The sequence below is a fragment of the Hyperoodon ampullatus genome (genome assembly GCF_949752795.1).
Source record: "Hyperoodon ampullatus genome assembly, chromosome: 2".
Taxonomy (NCBI): domain Eukaryota; kingdom Metazoa; phylum Chordata; class Mammalia; order Artiodactyla; family Ziphiidae; genus Hyperoodon; species Hyperoodon ampullatus.
Genome location: NC_136915.1, coordinates 57405689 through 57431969, shown reverse-complemented (window position 1 = coordinate 57431969; position 26281 = coordinate 57405689).

Below are 26281 nucleotides of genomic sequence, written 5' to 3'. Positions count from 1 at the left end.
TGTTTAGCCTCCATGTGTTTGTGTTTTTCACGTTTTTTTCCCTGTAATTGATTTCTAATCTCATAGCATTGTGGTCAGAAAAGATGCTTGATATGATTTCAATTTTCTTAAATTTACTGAGGCTTGATTTGTGACCCAAGATGTGATCTATCCTAGAGAATGTTCCATGTGCACTTGAGAAGAAAGTGTAATCTGCTGTTTTCAGATGGAATGTCTTATAGATATCAATTAAATCTGGTCTACTGTGTCACTTAAAACTTGTGTTTCCTTACTAATTCTCTGTCTGGATGATCTGTCCATTGATGTAAGTGAGGTGTTAAAGTCCCCTGCTATTATTGTGTTATTGTCAATTTCCTCTTTTCCTAGTTTTATTGAGATATAATTGACATGTGGCACTGCCTAAGTTTAAGGTGTTCAACATAATGATTTGACTTATATACATCATGAAATGATGATAACAGTAGGTTTAGTGAATATCCATCATCTCATATAGATACAAAATTAGTGAAATAGAAAATATATATATGCATTTTCCCTTGTGATGAGAACACTTAGAAAAGGGCATCATTTTAATGCATTACTTTGCGTACTAGAAGGCTGAACTTTTTATTATTTTGTGAATTTCCTCTCTTGACTTTTAACTATGTTTATTTGGAGAGTCATCTTTTGATGTTGATTTGTAACACATGATAATGTAGGATAATAATAATTTGCTATATCCATTACCAAAAATTTCAATTTTCCATTTGCCTTTTATTTTTTAATGAAAATATTTAGCTTTTATTCCTTTTAAAATATATGTACCATTTTTTAAATCAGAAAATAACTAAAAGTATAAGGAAAAAGTGAGAAATCTCAAGTAATTTCCCAGTTTGGAGACAACAACTGATAAGATTTTCTTGTATACCTGTCCAGCCTTGATAGATGGACACATAGATGCCTGGATAGAAATGTGTATGTACAAACAGGCACACACATATCATTTTATAAAAGTTGGATCACATTTGCTGTTTTGTAGCCTGCAACATTTGCACTACTATCCTTACAAATTCATCTTTTTTTTCACTTTTTAAAAATTAATACTTTACTTTTTTAGAATGATTTTTGGATCACAGCAAAACTGAGGGGAAAGTGGAGATATTTCCCGTGTACCCTTGTCTTCACACATGCATAGACTCCCTCATTATCAACCTTACAATTTCATCTTTATGCCTGTGTCAGTTTTTCTTTAGGACATATTTATAGAATGTTTATGTTTTTGATGTAAAGAAGTGAACTCAATTTTTTTACAACTGAACAGTGTATACTGTTAACCACATGTGTAACTTCTATAAGGTGGAGAAGATGAAAGATTTTCTACAGAATGTCAAATTTATACAAGTATAGGCAGTAACAACTGTGGCACTTATTCTATCTGGTGGATGACAAGTTCATTTTGATATCTACTGTAATATTCACATTAGTTTCAGGACATTAAAATGGTGAGAAAATATGTGTTTCTGGGAAACAAGCAACTTTGGATCTTAAAGCTGTTTACTGTGAATTAAAATGTGGAAGTACATGCACCCTCTCATTTTTATTTCAATGTATTCTTATCTGTTTTACCTGTTTTTCCTTCTAGATCAGTGAGCTGCAATTATTTTCTATGAATAGTGAATATTTTAGGCTTTACAGGCCTAATGGTTTCTGTCACACTACTGAATTCTGCATTTGTAGAACAATAGGCACCATAGAGCATATGTAAACAAATAAATGTGTTCCAATAAAACTTTATTTACAAAAATAATATCAGGCCAAGTTTGATCCCTGGGCCTCAGCTTTCAGTTCCCTGTTCTAAATAAATATTAGAATCATTTTGCTGTGGGGGAATTTCATTGGAATTCCTTCAATGGTCATATTAATCTGGGGATGGTTAACATTTTTACAATAATGCAACTTGCCATCTTGGAGCAAGATACATTACTAAATGGATTTAAATTCTTTTATGTCCCATAGCAAAATGTCATCTATCTTAAAAACTGACCAAATTATCTGTCAGTTAACGCCTGTACAGTGCACATACCACGGATCAGTCTCTCTGTCCTTTAATCTCAGAATACGTCACTTTGTATAGAGCCCATTCTAAGGAGAGGGTTATTTTTTTTTATTTTTATTTTTTGGCTGCACCTTGCAGCCTGTGGGATCTTAGTTCCCAGACTAGGGATCAACCAGTGTCCCCTGCATTGGGAACGCAGAGTCTTAACCACTGGACTGCCAGGTAAGTACCAGGAGAGCGTTCTTTTCTCTTCCTACTTTAGTTACAGGTGTGTGGATAACTGACCGTATGGTTCAGCTTTTTTCTTTTTTTAATTTAATTTTTTTGAGAAGTTTTAGGTTCAAAACAGAAATGAAAAGAAGTGACAGAGATTTCCCATACACCCCCTGCTCCTACCCATGCATAGCCTCCCCCATTATCAACACCACTCAAGAGTGGTACATTTGTTACCAAGGTTGAATCTACCTTATACATCATAATCACCCAAAGTCCATAGTTTACCTTAGAGTTCATTCATGGTGATGTACATTCTATGGGTTTGGGCAAATATATAATGACATGTATCCATCATTATAATATCATATATAGTATTTCACTGCCCTAAAAATCCTCTGTGCTCTGCCAATTCATCCCTTCCCCCCAGCAACCACTGATCTTCTCACCGTCTATATTTTTACCTTTTCCAGAGATCAAATAGTTGAAATCAATGCATCCATAGCCTTTTCAAATAGGCTTCTTTCACTTAGCAATATGCATTTCAGCTTCCTTGATGACTTGATAACTATTACTTGATAACTATTTCTTTTTAGTACTGAATAATATTCCACTGTTTGGATGTTCCACAGTTTATTTGTCCATTTACCTACTGGAGGACATCTCGGTTGCTTCCAAGTTTTGGCAATTATGAATAAAGTAGCCATAAACATCCTTATGCAGATTTTTGTGTAGACATAAGTTTTCAACCTCTTTGGGTAAATACCAAGAAATGAAATTGCTAGATCTTATGATAAGAGTATGTTTAGTTTGTAAGAAACTACCAAACTGTCTTCCAAAGTAGCTATATCATTTTACATTTTTACCAGCAATGTATGAGAGTTCCTGTTTCTCCACATACTCACCAGCATTCAATGTTGTCAGTGTTCCATATTTTAGCCATTCTAATAAATGTGTAGTGGTATCTCATTGTTTTAATTTTCCTGATGACATATGAGATGGGCCATCTTTTCACTTGCTTATTTGCCACTTATGTATCTTCCTTGGTGAGGTATCTGTTAAGGTCCATGACCTATTTTTTAATCAAGTTATTTTCTTACTGTTAACTTTTAAGAGTTCTTTGTATACTTTGGATAACAGTCCTTTATCAGATCTGGCATTTGAAAATATTTTCTCCCAGTCTATGGCTTGTCTTCTCATTCCCTTGGCATTGTATTTTGCAGAACAGACATTTTCAATTTTAACAAAATCCAGCTTATGAGTGATTTCTTTTATGGATCATATCTTTGGTGTTGTATATAAAAAGGCATCACCATATCCAAGGTCAACTAGGTTTTTTTCTATGTTATCTTAAAGGAGTTTTATATTTTTGTGCTTTGCATTTAGGTCTATGATTCATTTTGAGTTAAATTTTGTGAAGAGTGTAAGGTCTGTGTCTAGATTCTTTTTTCTTTTTCTTTTTTTTTTTTTTTTTGTTTGTGGATGTCCAGTTGTACCAGCATCATTTGTTGAAGAGATTGTCTTTGCTTCATTGCATTGCCTTTGCTCCTTTTTCAAGGATCAGTTGGCTATATCTATGAAGGTCTATTTCTGGGCTTTCTACTCTGTTCCATTGATCTTTTAGTCTATTCTTTTTTTTTTTTTTTTTGGGTCTATTCCTATACTGCACTTTTCTTGATTACTGTGGCTTTATAGTAAGTCTTAATGTTAGGTAGTGTCAGTTCTCCAACTTTGTTCTTCTCTTGCAATATCATATTGGCTATTCTGGGTTGGTTCACTTATTTTACCAATAGAATTTAGATATTAATAACTTCTTCCTCTTACAGGCCGAGGCTTCAGATCAACTGAAAAGAGAAAGCAAAGAGAGTGAGAAGGTTGATGGAAGAGGGTGATAGATCTGATAAACATATTCTGAGAAGCCAGTATGGCCTTAACGCATTAGCTCCCTTGCCCTCTTAACAGAAACCTGCTAATGGTTTCCATTTATTCCCACAAATACTTTCTCCCTTTCATGATTTATAGATAAGATATAATGTGAGCACATTTCTCTCGTTGGCATAAGAAACAGAGCTAGGGAATCCCCTTTTATTACTGGTTTCCATCCTGAACAGCAACAACCAATTCTTACTTCACTGAGCCTGAGACAATCACATGTTATTAATCAGTGTGTCATTTTCTCCTTTGGATATAAGATGGTATGTTTGGAGCTTTTCCATTTCCATAAAGTTTCCTTAGAAACATTTGCCTTGCAGAAGAATACACTTGCATTGTAGATGGGAGTTTGGTATAAGGGTCATTCTGGAGGCTTTAGCTGAACTCAGATGGAATGAAACTACCATGCACCCTATGTTAATTACACATAATTGATATCTTCTATTGTAGAAGGGAAACATGCAAAAATAAAAGACCAATTTTCCCTAATTCAGTTTAAGAAAACGTAAGATAGAATTCAAAATCTATAGACATTAGTAGATGAATTATTGGGGACAGAATCTAGGAAATTTAATTGAACTCTTCATTCAAATATAAAATGTGTCCTTATTAAGGAAAAAAAAAGCTCCTTTTACCTCACCTTTTTGCCTTAGGTATCTCAGGGATTCTCTGCTGCACAGAACCATATAGTTAACAGGTGATCAATAACATTCATTGAGAAGAAGATTCCAGTTTTGCTTTTTCCATAGCACTAAGCTATATTTTTCTCTTATTCCCATCTGTATTTAATGTTAGGTAGATGCATTTTTTCATCTTTTGATTTTTTTTCTTGCTTCTGGACCACATAAAACCTCTTCTAATTACTTTCTTCTTTTTAAGTGTTCTTAATTCATATCTGTTATGGAAAAATTATAAAATACCAGTAGACAGAAAAGGTGAACCATTCAAAATTCTACTACTCAGAGATAACCACTGCTTAAATGTTGGTTCTTCCTGACCTGTGTATCATGCATTAATATACAATATGTAAAACAAACATGATATTTGATTCTACATATTCTTCTGTACCTGCTTTCATTTGAACATTTTTTGTATTGATAAATATAGACTCATAGGATTCCATAAAATTTCATGATATATAATGTGATAATTTAGTAAAACCTTTATCGTTGAACACTAAGATTGCTTCACTTACAAAGATGTCATTTAAAAAATACCTCTGCGGGTTTCCCTGGTGGCGCAGTGGTTGAGAATCTGCCTGCTAATGCAGGAAACACGGGTTTGAGCCCTGGTCTGGGAGGATCCCACATGCCGTGGAGCAACTGGGCCCGTGAGCCACAACTACTGAGCCTGCGTGTCTGGAGCCTGTGCTCTGCAACAAGAGAGGCCGCGACAGTGAGAGGCCCACACATCGTGTTGAAGAGTGGCCCCCATTTGCCACAACTAGAGAAAGCCCTCACACAGAAACGAAGACCCAACACAGCAAAAATAAATTAATTAATTAATAAACTCCTACCCCCAATATCTAAAAATAAATAAATAAATATTAAGGTGGGAACCAATTTGGCATATTTGAGGGGAAAAAAATACCTCTGCATGTTTTTTCTTTCTGTAGGATAGATTTCTAGAAGAGAAATACTGGGTTTAAGAGTAGGAAGTTCTTCCCTGGTGGTGCAGTGGTTGAGAGTCTGCCTGCTGATGCAGGGGACATGGGTTCGTGCCCCGGTCCGGGAAGATCCCACATGCTGTGGAGCGGCTGGGCCCGTGAGCCATGGCTGCTGAGCCTGCACGTCCAGAGCCTGTGCTCCGCAACGGGTGAAAAAAAAGAGTAGGAAAATTTTAAGGCTGTTGATGCATATTGTCAAATTATTCTTTGAAAAGGTTGTAACAACTTCCACCTGTATTATGTAAAAGTTCCTATATACCTATACTTCATCAATACCAAATATTTACATACTTATGCTAATTCACTCCTAAAGGGCATATTTTTATTATCAAAGTGGTTGCTATGGGTTAAAAGAACAAAGAAAGAAAGATCATATCATTTTTGAAAATTACAAAAGTTCTGTTGGTTGTTCCCCATTTACTGAACCATCATGGAGCCCCATCTCAATCTCTAACTCATAGTAATATAAATCCATATTCCTAATTATTCCTGTAGTTTAATGAAATGTATTAAGAATTGTTTGTTTTCAGCAAAGCCACTATTAAATCTGAGAATACTATTCATTTCAAGATCCTACAATTCTCAATCTAAAAAGCTTTTAACCAACTCCGTAAGGCTGAATATTGGCATCTTTCCCAGTGATTTAATGAAATAAACAACATAGAAAAGAAGCTTAAATTGAGCTGCCAGTTTAAGACTTGGGACTTCTACCATCTTCTGACTGAGATTTGACCCAGCTTTTTTTTTTTTTTTTAAACTTCTAACTGCTTCTATATAGGTGATTCTTCACCAATATTCTTCAAAATGGAGAGATTACCAGACATTTTTCTTCAGCTGAATCTCCAGGTCCTTGATATGGCAAAAGGGAGAAGTAAAATTCTGTAGGTTTTCCTGTTCTCAGCTGTGATTTAAAAAGATAATAATGACAGAACGTTAAAATGAGATATTTTTATCACAGGCGTTTTTGGGGGGTTTTGTTTTGTTTTTTGTTTCTTTGGCTGCTCCATGTGGCATGTGGGATCTTAGTTCCCTGACCAGGGATCAAACCTGTGCTCCCTGCAATGGAAGCGTGGAGTCTTAACCACTGGACCACCAGGGAAGCCCTTTACCTCAGTTTTGACTAATGTGGTACATAGCAGATATCAGACTACAAGTTCAGCCTATAAAGGGGGTGAGGGGTGGATATAGAGACAGGACTTGTAGAGAGATTTCTTTGGAAAGAGCTTGGCTTTTCTGTGATACCCCAACCTACTCCACCCAAAATGAAAAAAGGGTTTATCTCTGTCTCCTTTAGCTACTTGCAAGTTCTGCAAGAACTTTAAGTTGTTCTCTAAAGCTGAAGAACACTAAGGAATGTTTCCTTAACCCTCATATGAGAAAGATTACCATGACCTGCAGTTAAAGGATAAAAGTCGCTGCTTGTTATGAGCCATCACTCCCAGACTGTCGGGGTGAGCCATGAGTGCCTGTTCCTTGTGGGTCTGATATGAACCAGACAAGAGAGAAGACCAGCCTGGAGCTATGTTAAGCCAGTTCTAGAGGAATATCTAGAAGGGTGAAGAACTCCAATAAGGAGAATCTTCTGGAGAGAGGGCTGGAAAACTAGGGACTGGTGTGGCATGGTGGCATTGGGTGGAGAGTGAAAGGCAAAGCATTGCCTGCATCAGGGAGCTGCACTGAGGCCACAAAAGCCCCCAAAAAAGTGAGTCCACTTGAAGGTTGTGAAACTATGTGGCCAAGGTCAGAAATAGCAGTTGGCCTCCTTGGGCAGGAAGTGAACAGAGAGCAGAGGCCCTGGAAGCTGGTGGCTCACCAACTAGAAGAAGTCCAACTTTTCAGTTAACCTATAAGGGAAAATCAGTATTTTGGACTGGATATTTTAAACTTATGATCCAGACTGATTTGAAAGTTAATGAGAATTGTCTCTTGGGACCTGACAGAAATAAAGTTTTATCCAGGAAATGAGCACTATTTCCTCTCCAAAACTATATATATATACTTATGGGGAAAATGGCAGACTATTTTTTTTATATATAACGCTATTTATTTATTTTTGGCTGCGTTGGGTCTTTGTTGCTGCGCGCAGGCTTTCTCTAGTTGTGGCGAGCGGAGACTACTCTTCGTGGTGGTGCACGGGCTTCTCATTGCAGTGGCTTCTCTTGTTGCGGAGCACTGGCTCTAGGTGCGTGGGCTTTAGTAGTTCTGATGCGTGAACTCAGTAGTTGTGACTCGCAGACTTAGTTGCTCCGCGGCATGTGGGATCTACCCGGACCAGGGCTCAAACCCGTGTCCCCTGTATTGGCAGGCGAATTCTTAACCACTGTGCCAGCAGGGAAGCCCCAGTGGCAGACTTAATGATAGTGTTGGAGCCCAGGGAAGGCAGTCTCAAAATATGCCTCAGGGACATTATTTTGAATTAAAGTTACTTAAGAAATGGCTAATGCCAAAGATACAAGTCTCTATACTATTGGCCCAAATTTTCCACCTCCTTTGTGAGAAGTCTCGGTGATACCTCCCTCTCTGAACTTCTGTGTGGCCTTGTCTATGCCCCTGAGCTGGTGTCTTGTGACTTGTAGCTACCTCTAACCAGGCATGATCTATTATTTGATATTCAAGACCTGTCTTAACAGCACTGAGATCAAGGACCTTGCCTCATTCCTCTCCATTTGTCCTATAGCCACATACTCTCAGTGTGGAATGAGTTGAGAAGGAATGAAATCAATACCCGACTGGAGTGGCATCATGGAGCTTAGCTACACAGTAGGTTCTGAAAGATGGCCAAGAATCTCCCTCACAAAGAGAAGAGCTGATACTCAAAATACTGAAACAGAATGGACTCCCAAACAATCAGAATGGACACCAGCTATAATGGCTGCATGTAATGGCTGAATATTCTCCCTGCCTAAGGGGATACTAGTTATGGCATAAATATAGGAATATGAGATCTTCAATTAAATAAACTGCATTGAATCATGTGGCTGTTTAACCATAGAAAAATTTTCTTTGTCTGTACTCAATCTCCTTATCTTTAAAGGGTGTATAAAAATAGTGCTTTCTTCACAGTGTTGTTAAGAAGATTAAATATGCTAGAATAGACAACACATTTAGAATTATACCAAGTATATAAATGCTCAGTAAGTATTGGTAATATTTGTTAATTTCTCTGAGTTACAAGGCCAAGTCTGTGCACGTAGCCTGGTAGGAGGCACCAGGCGGAGGTGGAACTTGCAGTCAGACTGTCTAAGGCTGTTTATTAGTTAGCCATTGTTGCAGCAAAACCCCTGCTAGACAGCAAAAGAGGGACATACTCCCAAGCACAGGAACGAGACTGGGAGGTCAAGCACCTCCAGGCATCTCACTATGAGGTTTCATCCATATATAACAGATGCTGGGGTTACGGCAATGAGATTTACTCCAGAATCCACCCACTGGTAAGGAAGTGATATATGGCAAAGTCTCCTAACACAAACTCAGGGATGGAGTAGGGTACTGATCTATGGGATGATGATCATTGATGTCTATAGCTAAGCAGAGCGGAAGGAATAAGGACCTTCCTGGGTTCCCTACAAAATTTGGGTGCTCAAGAGGATAGTGTTGATGATGATCATGATGATGAAAGAATCATTTAATTATTCATCCCATCAGAACATTTTCTTGAGGGTTTACTATGACCTAAGCACTATACTTTACAATGGGAATGCAATAGAGAACAAGACAGACATGGTGTAGCAGGTCCAGATGAATACTACACAATATTCCAAATTTACCACCCTTTAAAACTTGTAGTGACCATGTAGAAAGGTAAATGCTCTTTACTTTGAAAGGGAGCTGCTGACTTCCACAAATTTGTTTGGCTGGTATCCTAGAAATCAGGGTGGGAAATATTTAGATTATAAATTTCACGATCTGACCCCAAAGCTCTCAACCCCAGGCAGCACCTAATCTAACACTTCTAAATTCAAGTCTTAAAAGAAACTATTTTTAAAAAGTAAAAATAAGAAAATTCTTACTCCTTGAGAGCACTAATCATTCAGGGAAGATATGATGTGCAAATTTGAATAGAAATATCCATCTTAGCACAGTTCGTTTTTTTCCCTTAGAAAGATAACTGCATATTGAATTCTTTCTTTTCTAAAAGGTCTTAGAAAACATGCTGTGCCCAGTAGAGAAAAGCTTTGTTCTTCTCTTTGGCTTCTCTCTGTTCCTTTTTGGTAAGTAATCATGCTTTTTAATAATGTAGTCAAGGAGAGTGTGAACACTCTACCTCTTTAGATTCTAGTTCTACAAGTGGAGCCAGAGGTGTCAGAGACAAAGCATAGGAAGGACTCCAGAGCTTCAGGTCAGTGGCCAGAGACAGCACGATACCCACCATTTCAATTTCATGAAATTAAATTTGCCCACAGTGATAGATGCTTTGGAAATAGAGAACCTCATATCAACACTGCTTCTCTCTCTCTCTCTCTCTCTCTTTCTCTCTCTCTCTCTCTCTCACACACACACACACACTTGTGCTTTTGTTCTTAACCCTTCAACTGGTCACAGGGTGAAAGACACACACCAAATTAAAAAAATTTTTTCTTCCTCTGGCCTTCTAATGAGCTGATCACCTCTCTCACTTGAAGGATTAAATGTCATCCTTGTCATAACGTCAGGTAGCAAATGGCTTCCCAGCAGGTGTGTGGTAGCTCAGCTTGAAACACAGCTGGTATTAGGATCAAGAAGATGAAACTGAGAAAAAGAGTTTCCTCTCCAGCTTTAATCAGTAGCCCTCAGCAGCACCCAGGCCAGCAGGCAGTCTGCATTCTGTACTTGCTTTTCCTCCCACTTGAAGGAAAATAGAGGGTGGTAATGAGAAGAAAGTGAAGGCAGCTCACAGGTGGTCAGTGACCCAGCCATCCTGGGACTGTTGCCTCCCTTTATTACCTGCCTATCACACATGTGTTTTGCTTTTTCTATTCCTAACTCTGTGAGCTTCCCTAGCATTGAGCCCTGGCAGCAGATGTGTTGATAGTTTTAAAATCCACTCTAAACATCGCTGTGCCCTGAGCAAAATAGTTGCTCCAGAAATGTTCGATCATGATCATAAGGATGGAGGATGGGAACATGAGAAAACCCAAGCTCACAATATCTTGATTGTATTCTTACATTCAAACAAATCTTTGAATGTTAAGTAGCTATTGAGTGATTACTATGGGACAGACACTGATGGTCTTCATAAAAGTGAATAAAAATGGTCATAGCCCTGCCCCTTGGAAGTTACATTTAAATGGGGGAAAATAAGTCAAATGAGTGTGAATTTGTAATAGTGATCAGTGTTAACAAGGAGAAGTTCAAGGTGCCAAAAGGGGGAATTTTAGAAGAATTTGATCTAGACTAAGGGGTCTAGTAGGTCTTTTCTGAGCAAGGACAATTGACCTGAGATCTAAAAGATGAAGAATTACTAGAGGTGGAGAATGGAAGGAAGAGGAAAGTATATTTCCAACACATGGAAGAGCATGGGCAAATTCCTGAGGTCAGAAACAGCACTGTGAGGACTGAAGGCCCACACAGGGGAACTATTAGGGCCATGGGGGACACAGTATGAGATGAGGCTGAAAGGCATGTGTATCCTGTGTTAAGGATTTGGGACTTGATTCTAGAGGCAAGGGAAAACCATTTAAGATTTTTTCTGAGGGTGAAGGTGAGACAGGAAGGGGGTAGGGCACAACCTTTAAAAGAATGACATAGCCCAAGGACATGACATAAACTGATTGGATCCAAGAAGGTCCAAGATGGGTTGATTTCCACTAGACCTTGAGCCTCAGTATATGCTCTTTGTAACACATCAGCACACTAAATGACACACCCACAGGGGCCATGACAGTTCCAAGGCTGACCATAAAGATCAAAAGGTTCCTTAAAAAACTACAAATAGAGGGCTTCTCTGGTGGCGCAGTGGTTGAGAGTCCGCCTGCCGATGCAGGAGACATGGGTTCGTGCCCTGATCCGGGAAGATCCCGCATGCCACGGAGCGGCTGGGCCCGTGAGCCATGACCACTGAGCCTGTGCGTCTGGAGCCTGTGCTCCGCAACGGGAGAAGCCACAACAGTGAGGGGCCCGTGTACTGCAAAAAAAAAAAAAAGATATGTCAAAGTTAATTTGCAAATGCAATGCTTATTTAAAGGATACATGATTATAAGGTAGATACTTGGAGAGTCCTTTCTAGTTAATGACGTGAATTTACCACAAGCTAGCCTACTATCAAGGAAGCTATATTATACTTCACACATCATGTCCTAGATGTGTAAATTGGTATAGAAGACATTTGCAACATAACCTACGTTACATAAATATCTCCTCCACATCATCTATAAATACTCAAGACCTCCCCATGCCTGTTATGGCTGAAATAAAATTATATCTGGTTCACTCAAAGGTAGCTATAGACTAATGTACAGGATAAAGCCAGTATATTAATTTGACCCCAAAAATCTTGCTTTTGTAATCTTCCTTACCATAAATAAAACCCCATTGTAATGAGCAGCACTTTTATGTATAATTGTTAATGACTTTGGGCAATTCTATCATGGATCCTTCTTGGCAATAAATAGATTAGCTGGTTGAAGTCAGATACACTCTGTGTTTTGAGCAAAGAATCAATGAAGAAGGTAAAGTGACCTTGGAAAATCTCCCTCACCTTCTCTTATTTCATTCAAACGTTTTCAGAGGCATTCATGCATATCCAATAACCATAAAAAATTTTGGGATAAACAATACTAATATTGAAAACAGTTTGAAAATCCTTGGAGCAATGAGACAACTTATACTTGGTGTAGAAATGTTTATCAGGCTCAAGTTAAATAAATTCTTCAGCCAATAAAACTCATGTGGGAAAAAGTCTTCCAAAGGGAACACCTTTAATGTGAATTCCATGTTCATAACTGTTTCATTTTTCTTTACCCTTATTTTAATGACTGATCTTGGATTTAGTATGGTTTGAAATGGGGTCTCAGAAACAGATCACAAATTTTAACATTGATCCTATAGGAGATAAGGATTCTACTCACAAAGGCACTCTTGTGACCATCATCTAGAAATGAATTAAGTCAGTGGCTTTCAAATTTTTCTCAGATCCTCACAATTCTTCAGAGGTGTCTCAGAGCTGGAGGAGGGCCAGGGGAGGCTAGGAATTACCTGGATGAGTACAGCAAGTTCCATCCCAGTCTCATCCGTTTTAAATGTTAGTGTTCAGTACAACATGTCACTTGATGAAAAAAAAAGTCTGAAGCTTTAAAAAAATTGTTTTTAAATAACTGAATGAGGATTTCTGCAAAGCAGAGGTGAGTGGGTTATCAGTTGTATGGTCCCAAAGCTTCACATACTTTTTATTCTCTCTGCAATCCTATTTTTCCTGTTCTGCCTCTTTGTTTCTTCCCCTCCTCTTTCCTCTTTCTCCTTCTTCTCCCCTTCCTTCTACTTCTTCTCTATCATAATAAATATTCATTCTGTACTTAAAGACAAAAGAAAAAGTTGAGGGTGGAGAGAGTCAGTTATGGGAGGTTTCTAGGAGAAGCACAGTAAACAAGGGTGATTGTGATGCAGATTTAAGTTGTAGCTTTCTTCATGATAAGAGTTTCTAGAGATTTGGTCATCCTCCTCTTCCAGGTACAGAGAGGGAGACACACTTAAGTGGAGGTTTCCTTTACAGATGTGTTTCTTACAAAAGGGCAACTTCTAGTTGGTTTTCAGAGCCCTTCCCCTGTCTGCTGTTTCTCAAAAAATAACCACACTAAAACAATGAATATGCCAAAGAGACATATTTTAGGGTGGCAAACTCTACTCCTCTCCCATGTATAAATGTTACTAAACTTTTGTTTGATTTTCTCCTGTTTGTCTCATGTCAATTTAATTCTTAGACAAGCCAGAACCTAGGAGGACAGAGGAAAATTTTTCTCCCTGACAATTTTATTATCCAGAAATAATCACTAAATAATTTGCCTATTTCTTTCTAGACTTCATAAGGCCTACTTGCTTTTCAGAATAGAAATTCATTATGAATATTTCCCCCTGTCATTATTCTTCTACAGCACATTTTTAATAGCTACGTAACATTCCATGTTAATTTATAAATAGCATGCTTGTTCATACACTTTTAGCACATTTTAATTATTTCCTTTGAATGATTTCCTAGAATTAGAATTGCCAAGTTAAGGAGTATACCCATTTTAAGGCTTTCGATGTATACGTACAGTCAAGATGTTACCGAATTCGTGTAACAAGTGTTGGTTGGAAAGGAAAGGTTTCTTTGTTGTTCAGGAGGCCAGAAACCTGGGGAGAAAGTGGACTCATGTCCAGTAACCAACTCCAAAGATTCTACTTAACCATGAAAGTTTTTAAAGGGAGAAAGGGGAAGTTGATCGTTTGGAGAGGGGGTCAGAGTCTTCGTTGTCTTCCCACCCTGTGTAGACTTTCTTCTGTTTGGCTGGCAGTGAGGTAACAGTGCGATGCTCCAGGACTCTTGTGCTCCTCCACCTCAGTGGGGGACTTAGTTCCTGCAGAAGAACTCAAAGGTATTGTTATGTGTATCCCTTGAGGAGAAACCAGGACCCTGCTTTATCACTGCATTATTGTTTCTTGATTGTTCCTCCTTTGTTTCGGCTTTCCCTCACCTTTCTGATTAGCCACCATTTGAATCTGCCCTTTGGAACTCAGGCAAGATCTAGGAGGCTGAAGCTTTTTTCCTGCAAACAGGAAATGGGAGACCCAGAAAGGATTTGTACCCAGGAGGGCCCCTGCGAGGGTCCTGCTTGGTTTCAAAGATACTCTTCAGAAAGTTTGTATTATAAATAGGGAACTCGCTGGGTGTCATTTTTCGTTACAATAATGCAGGCACTTGCTGGAGGTTATGCATCTGTCCAAGAGTAAGGACAATTTGTGGGTGAAACCTGAATGCATACATAACTGGAGACACAGAAAAATTAATCCCATGTCTAGAGGAAAAGATAAAAGCCAAGAGGTGAGAAAAATGACACAAATGTTCAGTGGCATTTCTGGTCATGTATTTCTTTCATAAAACGACATTCCTTGTAGTTGGTCAATTAATTTGTATCACCTCTAGTCCTTTCCCATTAGTGACTACAATACTTTCTGCCTATTCCTGTTCACTTGTCACTTCACTGGGAGTGTGTGTGTGAAAGTGAATTTCCACCTTTGCTGTTAAGTAGCTCTTGGTGAAACCAAGCAGGACACTGTCTTTGAGTTCTTCTGCAGGAACTAAGGCCCAACCAGGTGGAGGATGGTGACTTCAGGCTGAACACAAGAGTCCTGGAGCTCCACCCTGTTACCTCACCACCAACCAATCAGAAGAAAGTTTGCACATGATGGAAGATAACGAAGACTCTGAACCCACTCCCCAGATGATTCTCCCTTTAAAAACTTTCATGGTCAAGCAGAATCTTGGGAGTTGGTTCCTGGACATGAGTCCACCTTCTCCCCAGGTTGCTGGGCTGATGAACAAAGCAAACTTTCCTTTCCGACTAACGCTTGGCTCTCAAGTATTGGCTTTCAAGCAGCAAGCTGCTGAACCTGAGTTCAGTAACATCGGAAGGGTCAGTTTAAACTTTTCAATAAAAAGCACTTTTGAGGTGCAGTGTAAATATTCAGTGAGACCATGCTGGAGGTTGGAAGGATGGGAAGGATCTAATATTTGTTAAGCATCTACTACAGCCCAGCAATTTGCCTACATATATTATTTAATCCCTCAGTTACTGTCTAGGTAGTTATTATAGTCATTGCTATTTTTAAAGGATGAAATTGCAACTCAAGAAGATTAAGTGACCTATGTGACCCTGCTGAAGATAACTTGCAAAGCAGGGGCTCCACCCACACCCTGCTGAATCCCAAGCTCCCTCCTGCTTCCACCACCTCCTTGAAATGGAGACGCCCACAAATGCGAACTCCACACAGGCATATTCTAGCAGGCTATCCAGTCTTTTTCCATTGCTCCTTTGGGTACCATCTGGATTGATGTGCTAAACACTTAAAAGATAAAGGGCCGGGGCTTCCCTGGTGGCGCAGTGGTTGGGAATCCACCTGCCAATGCAGGGGACATGGATTCTAGCCCTGGTCTTGGAAGATCTCACATGCCAGGGAGCAACGAAGCCCATGCGCCACAACTGCTGAGCCCGCATGCCACAACTACTGAAGCCCGTGTGCCACAACTACTGAGCCTGCGTGCCTAAAGCCCATGCTCTGCAACAAGAGAAGCCACTGCAATTAGAAGCCCGTGCACCACAACGAAGAGTAGCCCCTGCTTGCCGCAACTAGAGAAAGCCTGCACATAGCCAACGAAGATGCGACGCAGCCAAAAATTAATTAATTAAAATAAATAAGTAAATAAAGGGCTGAGGAAGGAGTGGTTTGGTGCCTTGGGAAAGACAGGGGACGTGAGCAGCAAATAACCTGGCACAGAGTAGGTGTTTGGCTACTATTTGTTAAATGAGACATTTAAAAGTACAGGCTGTTTTCAGATGCCACTTTATTATTTTCTTTCACCAAGATACCACCAGGTAGCCACTCTCTGAGATGACAAACGAAATCAGAATACCACTTTGGGATTGGGGTTCAGGTCTTGGTTTCAAGGCTCCTGGCTAGAGTCCTGTGCAGAACTTCAGATCGATTTCAGTCAAGACACTTCATTTGCACTAGAAACCCAGAGCTGAACAGACTTCTGGGAGTGTGTGTGGTGGAGGTGAAGTGGATGCTAAGATTAGGAGGTGTGAGAAGGAGATTCACTTCTTGACACTCTTTGTGGGAATGGGAGGAGCTTTCTACTCCAGATTACCTCTACTGGCTGGAAAGCTGCGTTCAGCTCTGACCTTCAAATTATTCTTGAGAAAACCATAATTCAAAAACAGTCATGTACCAAAATGTTCATTGCAGCTCTATTTACAATAGCCAGGACATGGAAGCAACCTAAGTGTCCATCAACAGATGAATGGATAAAGAAGATGTGGCACATATATACAATGGAATATTACTCAGCCATAAAAAGAAACGAAATTGAGTTATTTGTAGTGAGGTGGATGGACCTAGAGTCTGGCATACAGAGCAAAGTAAGTCAGAAAGAGAAAAACAAATACCATATGCTAACACATATATATGGAATCTAAGAAAAAAAATGTCATGAAAAACCTAGGGGTAAGATGGAAATAAAGACACAGACCTACTAGAGCATAGACTTGAGGATATGGGGAGGGGGAAGGGTAAGCTGTGACAAAGTGAGAGAGTGGCATGGACATACACACACTACCGAACATAAAATAGATAGCTATTGGGAAGCAGCTGCGTAGCACAGGGAGATCAGCTAGGTGGTTTGTGACCACCTAGAGGGGTGGGATAGGGAGGGTGGGAGGGAGACAGATGCAGGAGGGAAGAGATATGGGGACATATGTATATGTATAACAGATTCACTTTGTTATAAAGCAGAAACTAACACACCACTGTAAAGCAATTATACTCCAATAAAGATGTTTAAAAAAAAAACAAAATAAGCTATTCTTCTTCCTGAACCCAGGACACCGACTTCTTCCTGAACCTAGTCTACTTCCTTGAGAAGGAAATGGAAACTCAGAAAGGAGAATACACGAAGCCAGGGCCACACTGAGAGTGGGAGATGACAAAACTCCAGGGCAGAGTAAAATTCTCACTTTGAGTCTGGCGTGAGACAGTCAGTGTTCTGTTTCCCTAAGGCCTATAATGGAATCTATGTTGACTCCAGTGAAGAAGTGGGACCCCAGTGTTGTTGTCCTGTGGTGTTGTTTTCTAGTCTTTAGAGGCCCTGAGCTCTCTTACTTTTGAAGAGCCCACCCTTCAAATACCAAGCCTATTACAAGCACCCACATCCCATATTACATTTAATGCAGGTGCAATATGTTTCAGTTCAGTGGCAAACTTTTCTGGGAAAGACATGTAATTACTCATTTATTCATTTCAATTTTGCAGTTTTTTATGTGTGTATTTTGAGGCCAATGTGTTTTGTTCTTTAGGCCTTGAATGTTTTCATAAGCTCTCGGCAAGTTGGTCCTAGAGATTTTGGCTTTAGGGCTATCCTACAAAATTGAACAAAGGTGCCTCCCTCTAGGCAATTGAATTTTTTAAAATGCTCACCCTTCTTGGGTTAAATTCAAGGCCTTTGTACTTCCAGTTAGGATTCAGCAGGTGATAGAAGGTAGGCAGAGGGGCATCAGAGCTAAGACGCTGCCTTCCTAAGCCAAGGAGGACTGAGGTTGGATCTGAGGTTCTGTGTGGGGTGAGTTTAAAGGCTCAAGGTTGAGAGGCCTGCGGTTCTCACCTGGATTCCCCCTGTCCTTCATCAGACAGCCCCTCCAACTGATATTCGGGGGGCTAAATTCCTTAGCCCAACACTCACTTTCTAATTAATAGCCTTTATTCTCTATCTTTTCTGACTTTCAATAAAGATTAAGGTTGAAACCTCTAAGGCTGAACTTTTCCCAAGGTATGTACTTGAAAGATCCTTGGGCTTGGGGATTCATTACCTTCATCATGGGTGTTGAAAGCTTGAGTCAATACAATTCACTAAAAAGATGAGGGAGGGAAGCTAAAGATGAAGAGTCTCCCTAATCTAAAAATGGCATTAAAACAGGAAATTGAACTTTAGAGCACATGCCAGCCTGGCAGGGACAGATACTTTCTAGGTATCAAAGGTGGTATCACAGAGGGGTCCAAGCTCAAATGCCTTTAGGGACCAGGCTGGTAAGTTTAATGTTGGAAACAGCCAGTTATAAAACAACTGGACATGTGGAGTGTGTAGCACGGGGAGTGTATGTGCCCAAGGTTCAAATGGAAAAAAGCAAGTGAATGAATATTTTCTTTCCCTAAATTTTTCACTGAGAGACTCAAGGAAGGGAGAGGATGTTATCTCTCATGTACTCTTGTACATATTTAGCAGACATACTTTAGTTTCATATAAAGATTAAAGAATTCCTTGTGGAAATTACAATTTAGTAGAATAAATTATTTACCCAAAGGTTTAGATCAGAAACTCAACTACAACAGGGAAAACTGAGAAAGATGTGCACCTAAAGAACTGAGCATCCAACATTTTTTTCGTTTGGTGCGTACCTAAATAATAAATGAGCGAAGTGATCGGAAATTTGGCATGGCAACATCTTCTACATTTTCATTCAATTTAAATTATTTTCGCTCTTCTTTAAAGTCTTTATTATGGAATTTTTCACACATTCACAAAAGCAGAGAGAATAGTATAATGAAGTACCCATCAACCAGTTTCAACTAATGTCAATATTTTGCCATTATTATTATTTCACTGATACCTAACCCCCACACACAGTACATACACACACACACACACACACACAATTTTTTTTCCTTTGGCTGGACTATATTAAAGTAAATCCCAGATATTGCATTCTTTCTCTGTATATATATTTGCATATACACTATATATGACATGAACATAACCACAATATTAATATAATACCCAATAAATTTTTTTTTCAATTCTTCAAAATCATGTAATTCCCAACCTGTGTTTGATTTTTCCTGATAATCTAAAAATATTTTTTATAATTGAAGGTCCACATATTGAATTTTATTAATATGTTTCTTAGGTATATTTCAATATATAGAAGTTCTTCCTCCTTTGTTTTCATATTACGTATCTGTTGAAGAAAACAAGTCATTTGTTTTGTGGAATTTCTCACATTCTGGATTTGGCTGATGGCAACTGCATGGTATCATTTGACATCTTCCTCTATGCTCTGTAATTCTTGGTTACTTGAGGTTAAATCTAGAGGAGAAGTCAGCAAACTGTAGGCCAAAACTATAGGCCAGCTACCTGTTTCTGTAAATAACTGTTTTTGGAACATGGCCATTCTCGTTTATTTACATCTTGTCTATGACTACTACATCAGTAGAGTTAAATAGTTATGACAGAGACTGTATTGCCTGAAACGCTGAAAATATTTACTCTCTGGCCCTTCAAGAAAATGTCTGCCAATTGCTGATCTAGAGGCTTGAATAAATTCAATGAATTCTCTGAGTTTCAAACATACTCCTTCCTACCCCTCCCCATTGTGTAGCAGCAATACTAACCCCTCATGGTAATCAGGGTCCACTGTGACAATCAATATAGTAATTCCTTTATTTACTGGATGGCTTACATGCATGAGGCGCCCAATGTGGCCAGGTGGCTGTCACTGCTTCCAATTCAGGAAACTGTGCAGAGGCTTGCCCTGAAAGGGGCCTCTTCCACTCCCCTGGGAATCAGGACCTCTCACATAGCAGAACTGAAGGTTGTGAGGACAGAAAGCACCATACCCTACCTGAGTCACTGGAAGTAACAAAGTCAAACCTAGTTCCATGCATTGCCTCCTGATCCATCTAGTCAAGCTATTGAGGAACTATGAGAGTATGACATTATAGAAGCCAAGATGATGTAATATTTAAAGGAAGGAAAAGTTATCCACAGAGTCAAATGCTGCCAAAAGATGAAATAAAATAAGGTCTGTGGCGAGGAGTCACTTTTCTGCCTAAATGCCTTCAAAAACTCACCTTTCCCTACAGAGAAATAGTCATGAACATGATGTAATAACTGGGATCTGCTCAGGACACATGAAGTTTTTTAAACAGAGGCACTTAGGATCAGGAATTGGTCACTCAAGTACTGGCAGGCTGAGAGTGCAAAGGGGAATAGGACGATAACCTGGAGAGTAAGAACTGCAGGAAGCAAGAACTCCTTCTCAGAACGGGGAACCTAAAGGGAAAGATGATGTTTCCAGAACCAGAGAACTTAAAGGAGGAGTTCTGAGAGCCTTGAATTTAGACTTCTTGGAGGAAGCTCTGCAAAGCTGGTACTCAGACTACCGAGGAAGGAGAATCCAGCAGAGGCTTTGATTAATTATCAAGGAATTTTAAGGCCCATCTGGTGAAGGACCAGCAGGGCTGGTTCACTGATTGTCAAAGGGGTTACAACCCAGCAGCTGCTGGCACCCAAGGGGCCTTGGAAAGGCTGGAGCCAACTGTCCATGACTCTCGAGAAACATGGACAACAGGAGAAGTCAACTTTCTCCTTCTTTCGCTCTCCAGCGCTTTCTAGTGCCTCCTATTGACAAAATCGAATAGAGAAGCAGCTGGCATCCTAAACTGCTTTAGCCATTCTAAACCTGCCGTGTACCCGCCATGTACTCTTCCAATTCCACACGTCTGTGCGTCTGTTGCCTCTGCCTGAAATGTCCACTGATTCCCCAGCCCCTTTATCCACTTCAAGTCAGTGAGCTAATTCCCATTCCTTACCTGTCCCCAGCCTGACACTCTCCAGCTTGGACTCCTGGAGAGCCTTGGGCATCCCTCTAGAGCACTTATTACACTGTGGCTGCTTCTCTAACAGGACTTGGGGCTGCTGGTGGGCTTGCACTGTGTCTCACTTGTGTCCACAGCCCCAGGGGCCATTAGCATGCCCGGAACATAATTGTCAAATCTGGCTGTTGACTAAGAAGTTACAAGGAGGGGAGAAGAGATGATAAGCCTGAGATTGGACTATGGAGGGGCTTATACTCACAGCTTTGGAATTCAGATTTTATTTGGTCAGTACTGGGTGTCGACTGAAAAAAAATACACCACCTAAAAGTTGAGAATTATATTTTCTTTGGCAGACTTGCTGAGGACTTAAGCCTGGAAGCTTCTCAGATAGTTCTGAGGGACTGCTCCAAAGAGGTAAGAGAGGAGCCAGGATATATAGGAGTTTCTGCAAAAAAAGGAACATAAAAGACTACTGATGGTGGTGTGGTGGTGTTGGTGGGATGAACTGGGAGACTGGGATTGACATGTATACACTAATATGTATAAACTAGATAACTAATGAGAACCTGCTGTATAAAAAAAAATAATAATAAGATTAAAAAAAAAGACTACCGATAATTAAATAAAACATCTCAAAGTAATGAATTTAGGGCTTTTCTATGTATGGGAGGATGCAAGAGCCTGGGCTCACTGAAATCATTCCTTTGATCTGCACCTTAACTGCTGGGCCAGTATCCTGCTTTCCTTCATCCTGAATCCCCTCAGAGTGCAGAGTCTGGGGCAGCTGCCATGGCTGATGGCTTGATGGCTGCAACATCCCTTTCTTTACTGATATGGCAGGCGACATTCTTAGCCCACACTGGGTAACTTGTAAATGTTTTTGACAGCATGGTGAGAACTGACCCTCCTCGTAGTTAGACGGACTGGACCAAGGCAGACTGGGAGCATGAAACCTCTTAGGAAACCAGTGGTATGGGGTGAGCAGAGGCAATGGAATGGAAGAAGGAAAGCACAGAGGGAAGGAGAGAAGATACAAATATCCTGGAGACAGAATCTTCAACGCTGAATACTTGTTTAGATGGGGAGAAGAGGCAAAACTAACTTCCAGACTTTACGTGTAGGTTTCTTGAAGGGTGATGGCCCCATTTTCAGAAAGGCAAAGGGGAGAAAAAAAGAGTTCATTGTGAGTGAGGAGAAGCTGGGTCCAATTTCACTCATGTGGTATTTCGGTTGCTAATGGGGAGAGTCTTGATTTTAGCCTCTCTCAGCTCATGTTAAATTGTATGGGTTCATAAGTCTTAAACTTTGATATTCACAAACATCTCCAATGGTAAAAAAGTCCTTGTGGTTCCTTCCCTCTCTCCCTTGACTTAATACTGAATGATGAATGTCTGTCTCTAGCCACTTGTTTGTGAACATTTCCCCAGGCGATGGAAAGAGATGTCATAGTGAGGACGGGTCGATTACCATTAACGGGGAGGGTTAGGGACAGAGGAAGTGGCAGGAGATCATGGGTGAAGCAGGAATGAAAACAGGTGGGGACACAAGGCAGTGCCAGGCCTCTGGACTCCAGGGCCAGCAGCATGCCATCCAAGCCAAGCTAGAGGCTGCATAACTGTCTACCATCTTCAAATTGCTGGTGTGAGTGAGCTGCAATCATGAAATAGAATTGCCTTTTCTTTTCTTTTTTTCTTTTGGCTGCCACGCAGCTTGTGGCATCTCAGTTCCTGGACCAGGAATTGAATCCACGCCACAGCAGTGTAAGCCTGGAATCCTAACCACTAGGCTACCAGGGAACTTCCCAGAATTCCCTTTTCTTTTCTGCTTTCTATCTCCAGCCTGGGAGACCTGTATCCATCCTACCCACAGCAAAAATTCCCAAGTGCCAGATCTCTGATTAAGAAATATTGGGGTGTTTTTTTACGTTAAAAAATGTTATGCCAGTAATAAATGTTCACTTTAGGGGGGAAAAAAAACACCTAGAAAATGCAGTAAGGGAAAATAATAATCTCATCACCTTGTCTTCTCAGATAAGTACTGTTGATATTTGGTCTTTTATCGGAAATTTATATTATTTGTATATGTGTGAATATATGCATTCACACATTATTTCTTAATGTTTCTCCCAGATTTTAGGTGGAAAAAAATAATGGTCAGTCTTCTGAAGTCACTAATGGATGTTTTTCAGTCCTACTGCACAATCTGGAGTCTGAGTCCCCTGCTGACCTCAAAAGCCCACCTAGCTAAATCCCTGGCATAACCAGGTCAGCTTCCTGCCAACTCTGCAGTGGTGCACACACCCCAAATGACGAGGGTCTGTCTTGCATAAGTCCATGACAGATTTTTTCAACTAGGGAGTCCTAAATGCCAGCAAGAAGTCTCCAAATTCTTGGGACTATTTCAGGCTTTAAGCGTGCTCCAAATGGGAGGACTACAAAGGCCAAGCATTTCCTTTGGGGCGGGGGATAGTTGGGGAGGTCGGGGAGAAGAATGAAGAACTCTCATTTGGAAAACGCCCACTATGCACCAGTCAGGCACTGCTGAGTGAACCATTATTTATATCAAAGGTTCAGGGGATGCAGGGGAGAGGCCTCTGTCGGCATCCTGTTTGAAGGCCGGCCGGAACATCAGACTCTGGGGAGAAGTCCTTCACTCTGAATTTTTCAGAAACACCTGAAAAATAGAGACAAGTCGAGGATTTCAAAACCAGCCCCTTAAGAACAACTGCAGGTGACGCTGTAGTCACTCTGTAGGGCTGGACTAGTAATGACAGCTTCACATGCGAAGCTTCCTATAGATGACCAGCAGGTGGTAGCAGAGCACAACTCAAATCAGGAGGGCTGTGGGCAAGATCTGGGAAAGAGAAGTTGGAACAATCATGCTTTTTTTTTTTTTTTTAATTGATGGATGCTCTTTTCACCTCATGTATAACTATTTTTTTTGCGGTACGCGGGCCTCTCACTGTTGTGGCCTCTCCCGTTGTGGAGCACAGGCTCCGGACGCGCAGGCTCAGCGGCCATGGCTCACGGGCCCAGCCGCTCCGCGGCATGTGGGATCTTCCCGGACTGAGGCACGAACCCGTGTTCCCTGCATCGGCAGGCAGACTCTCAACCACTGCGCCACCAGGGAAGCCCCACCTCATGTATAACTTAATGAGTCCCACCGCAGTTGATTAGCCCATGATTGTCTCCTAACCCTTTGGAGATTTGGAGTCTGGGGATCCTATGTCCTCACCCACCACCATTCTGGTTTTCACACTCCCAAGTTAGAAGATCTTTCCTGTAAGAAGCACAATATTTGATAAGCTGGTTTCAATCTTGGACTCCTTTTTTGACTCGACCACTTACTAGTTCTGAATTGGAAAAGTTACTAAGCCCCCATTTTCTCCTGCGGATGTTAACCATTATGAGGATTGATTAAAATAAGAACATAGGGTTAAATCACTAGCAAAACACGGGCCATTTGGGAAGTTCTCAGTAAGTGCCAGTTACCTTGCCCCAGGCAAGACAACATAACGGTGAGGTGAATCAAGAGATTATCTATTATAGGGAGAGGTATCATTTCAAAGAGCTTTAAAGAGGCAGAGAAAATGATTTTCAAACCAGCATTTTGCTTGTTAATTTATTTTTAACTCTGCTGTGCAATGCAAGCATGCCAACACTTCTTTGTCCTAAACACTCCACTCAAATTGATCTTGTTCAATAACATTCAATAAACAGTTGCCGAAGACTTACTAGGTAGCACACACTATCGTAGACCTTGATGGTATAAACACAAGACATTTGATTTGTTTATATTTTCAAGATTTTATGTTGATGTTTGGGACTGTATTTTTTTTTTTCTTGTAATGTCTTTGTCTGGTTTCAGTATTGGGGCATTTTTAGCCCCAGTTTTAGGAAGTATTTCCTCCTCTTTTTTTTTTTTTTTTTTTTTTTTTTTTTTTTTTTTTCGGTACGCGGGTCTCTCACTGTTGTGGCCTCTCCCGTTGCGGAGCACAGGCTCCAGACGCGCAGGCTCAGCGGCCATGGCTCACGGGCCCAGCCGCTCCGCGGCATGTGGGATCCTCCCGGACCGGGGCACGAACCCGTGTCCCCTGCATCAGCAGGCGGACCCCCAACGACTGCGCCACCAGAGAAGCCCTTCCTCCTCTTTTTTGATTGTGGAAGAGATTGTGCAGAATTGGTATTGTCTCTTCCTTTAAGTTGGAAAAATTCATCAGTGAAAACATCTGGGCCTAGAGTCTTCTTTGTGGGAAAATTTTTAACAACAAATTCAATGTCTTTAATAGATATAGAACTGGTCAGGTTAACTATTCCTTTTCAACTAAGCTTTAGTAGTTTATGTTTTTCAAGGAATTGGTAAAATTTATGTAAGTTGTTGTACTCTCTAAATTTTTACTGAGTTGTGCCACTCTGAGCTATTAAACAGAGAGCACAATGGGCAGAAAATAACACCTAGAAAAAGACTGACTTTGAAAAGTGCCTGGCTTGAAATGTGATGAGGAGCCCGGTGATGCTGAGATTATGGTTGGGCTTCTAGCAGCTCGATATGTATTTATTCAGGAAAAAAAAGTGATGGGTGTACTTTGTTTCAGGCACTGTTCTAGGCATTAAGGATATAAAATTGAAAAAACAATTCCATGCCCTTTGAAACTTATAAGATTATATTTTAATGAAATATACAGGCTATAAAAAGTAAGTTATTAATATAACTTTAAAGAATGGTTTTATTTTAAAAAGAAGAAGAATGACTTGAAAAGGCACAACTTAGCTAGTTTCATTTTGGATGGTCTCTCTGAGGTGAGGAAATCAATTTGAGCAGAGATCTGCCTGAAGTGAGGCAGTGACCCACGAACACACTGGAGCATTTCGGGTTCACAGGTCCTAAGTGAGAACCAGGGTGTCAGTGTTCTGACAGTCTGACTCTCAATTTGTTCTTATCCAGGTTAATTTATCTGACCTCTTGACAAGGATCTTTGTGGGTCCTCCTTATTTGTGTTTTTCTTTAGCTTTCTTTAGGAAGAGTAAAAAATTTCTCATGCAGCCCATTTTAACATATATTACTGCCATGTTGGAAGAAATGTAATGTTTTTCTTTCTACAAAGACACTAACTT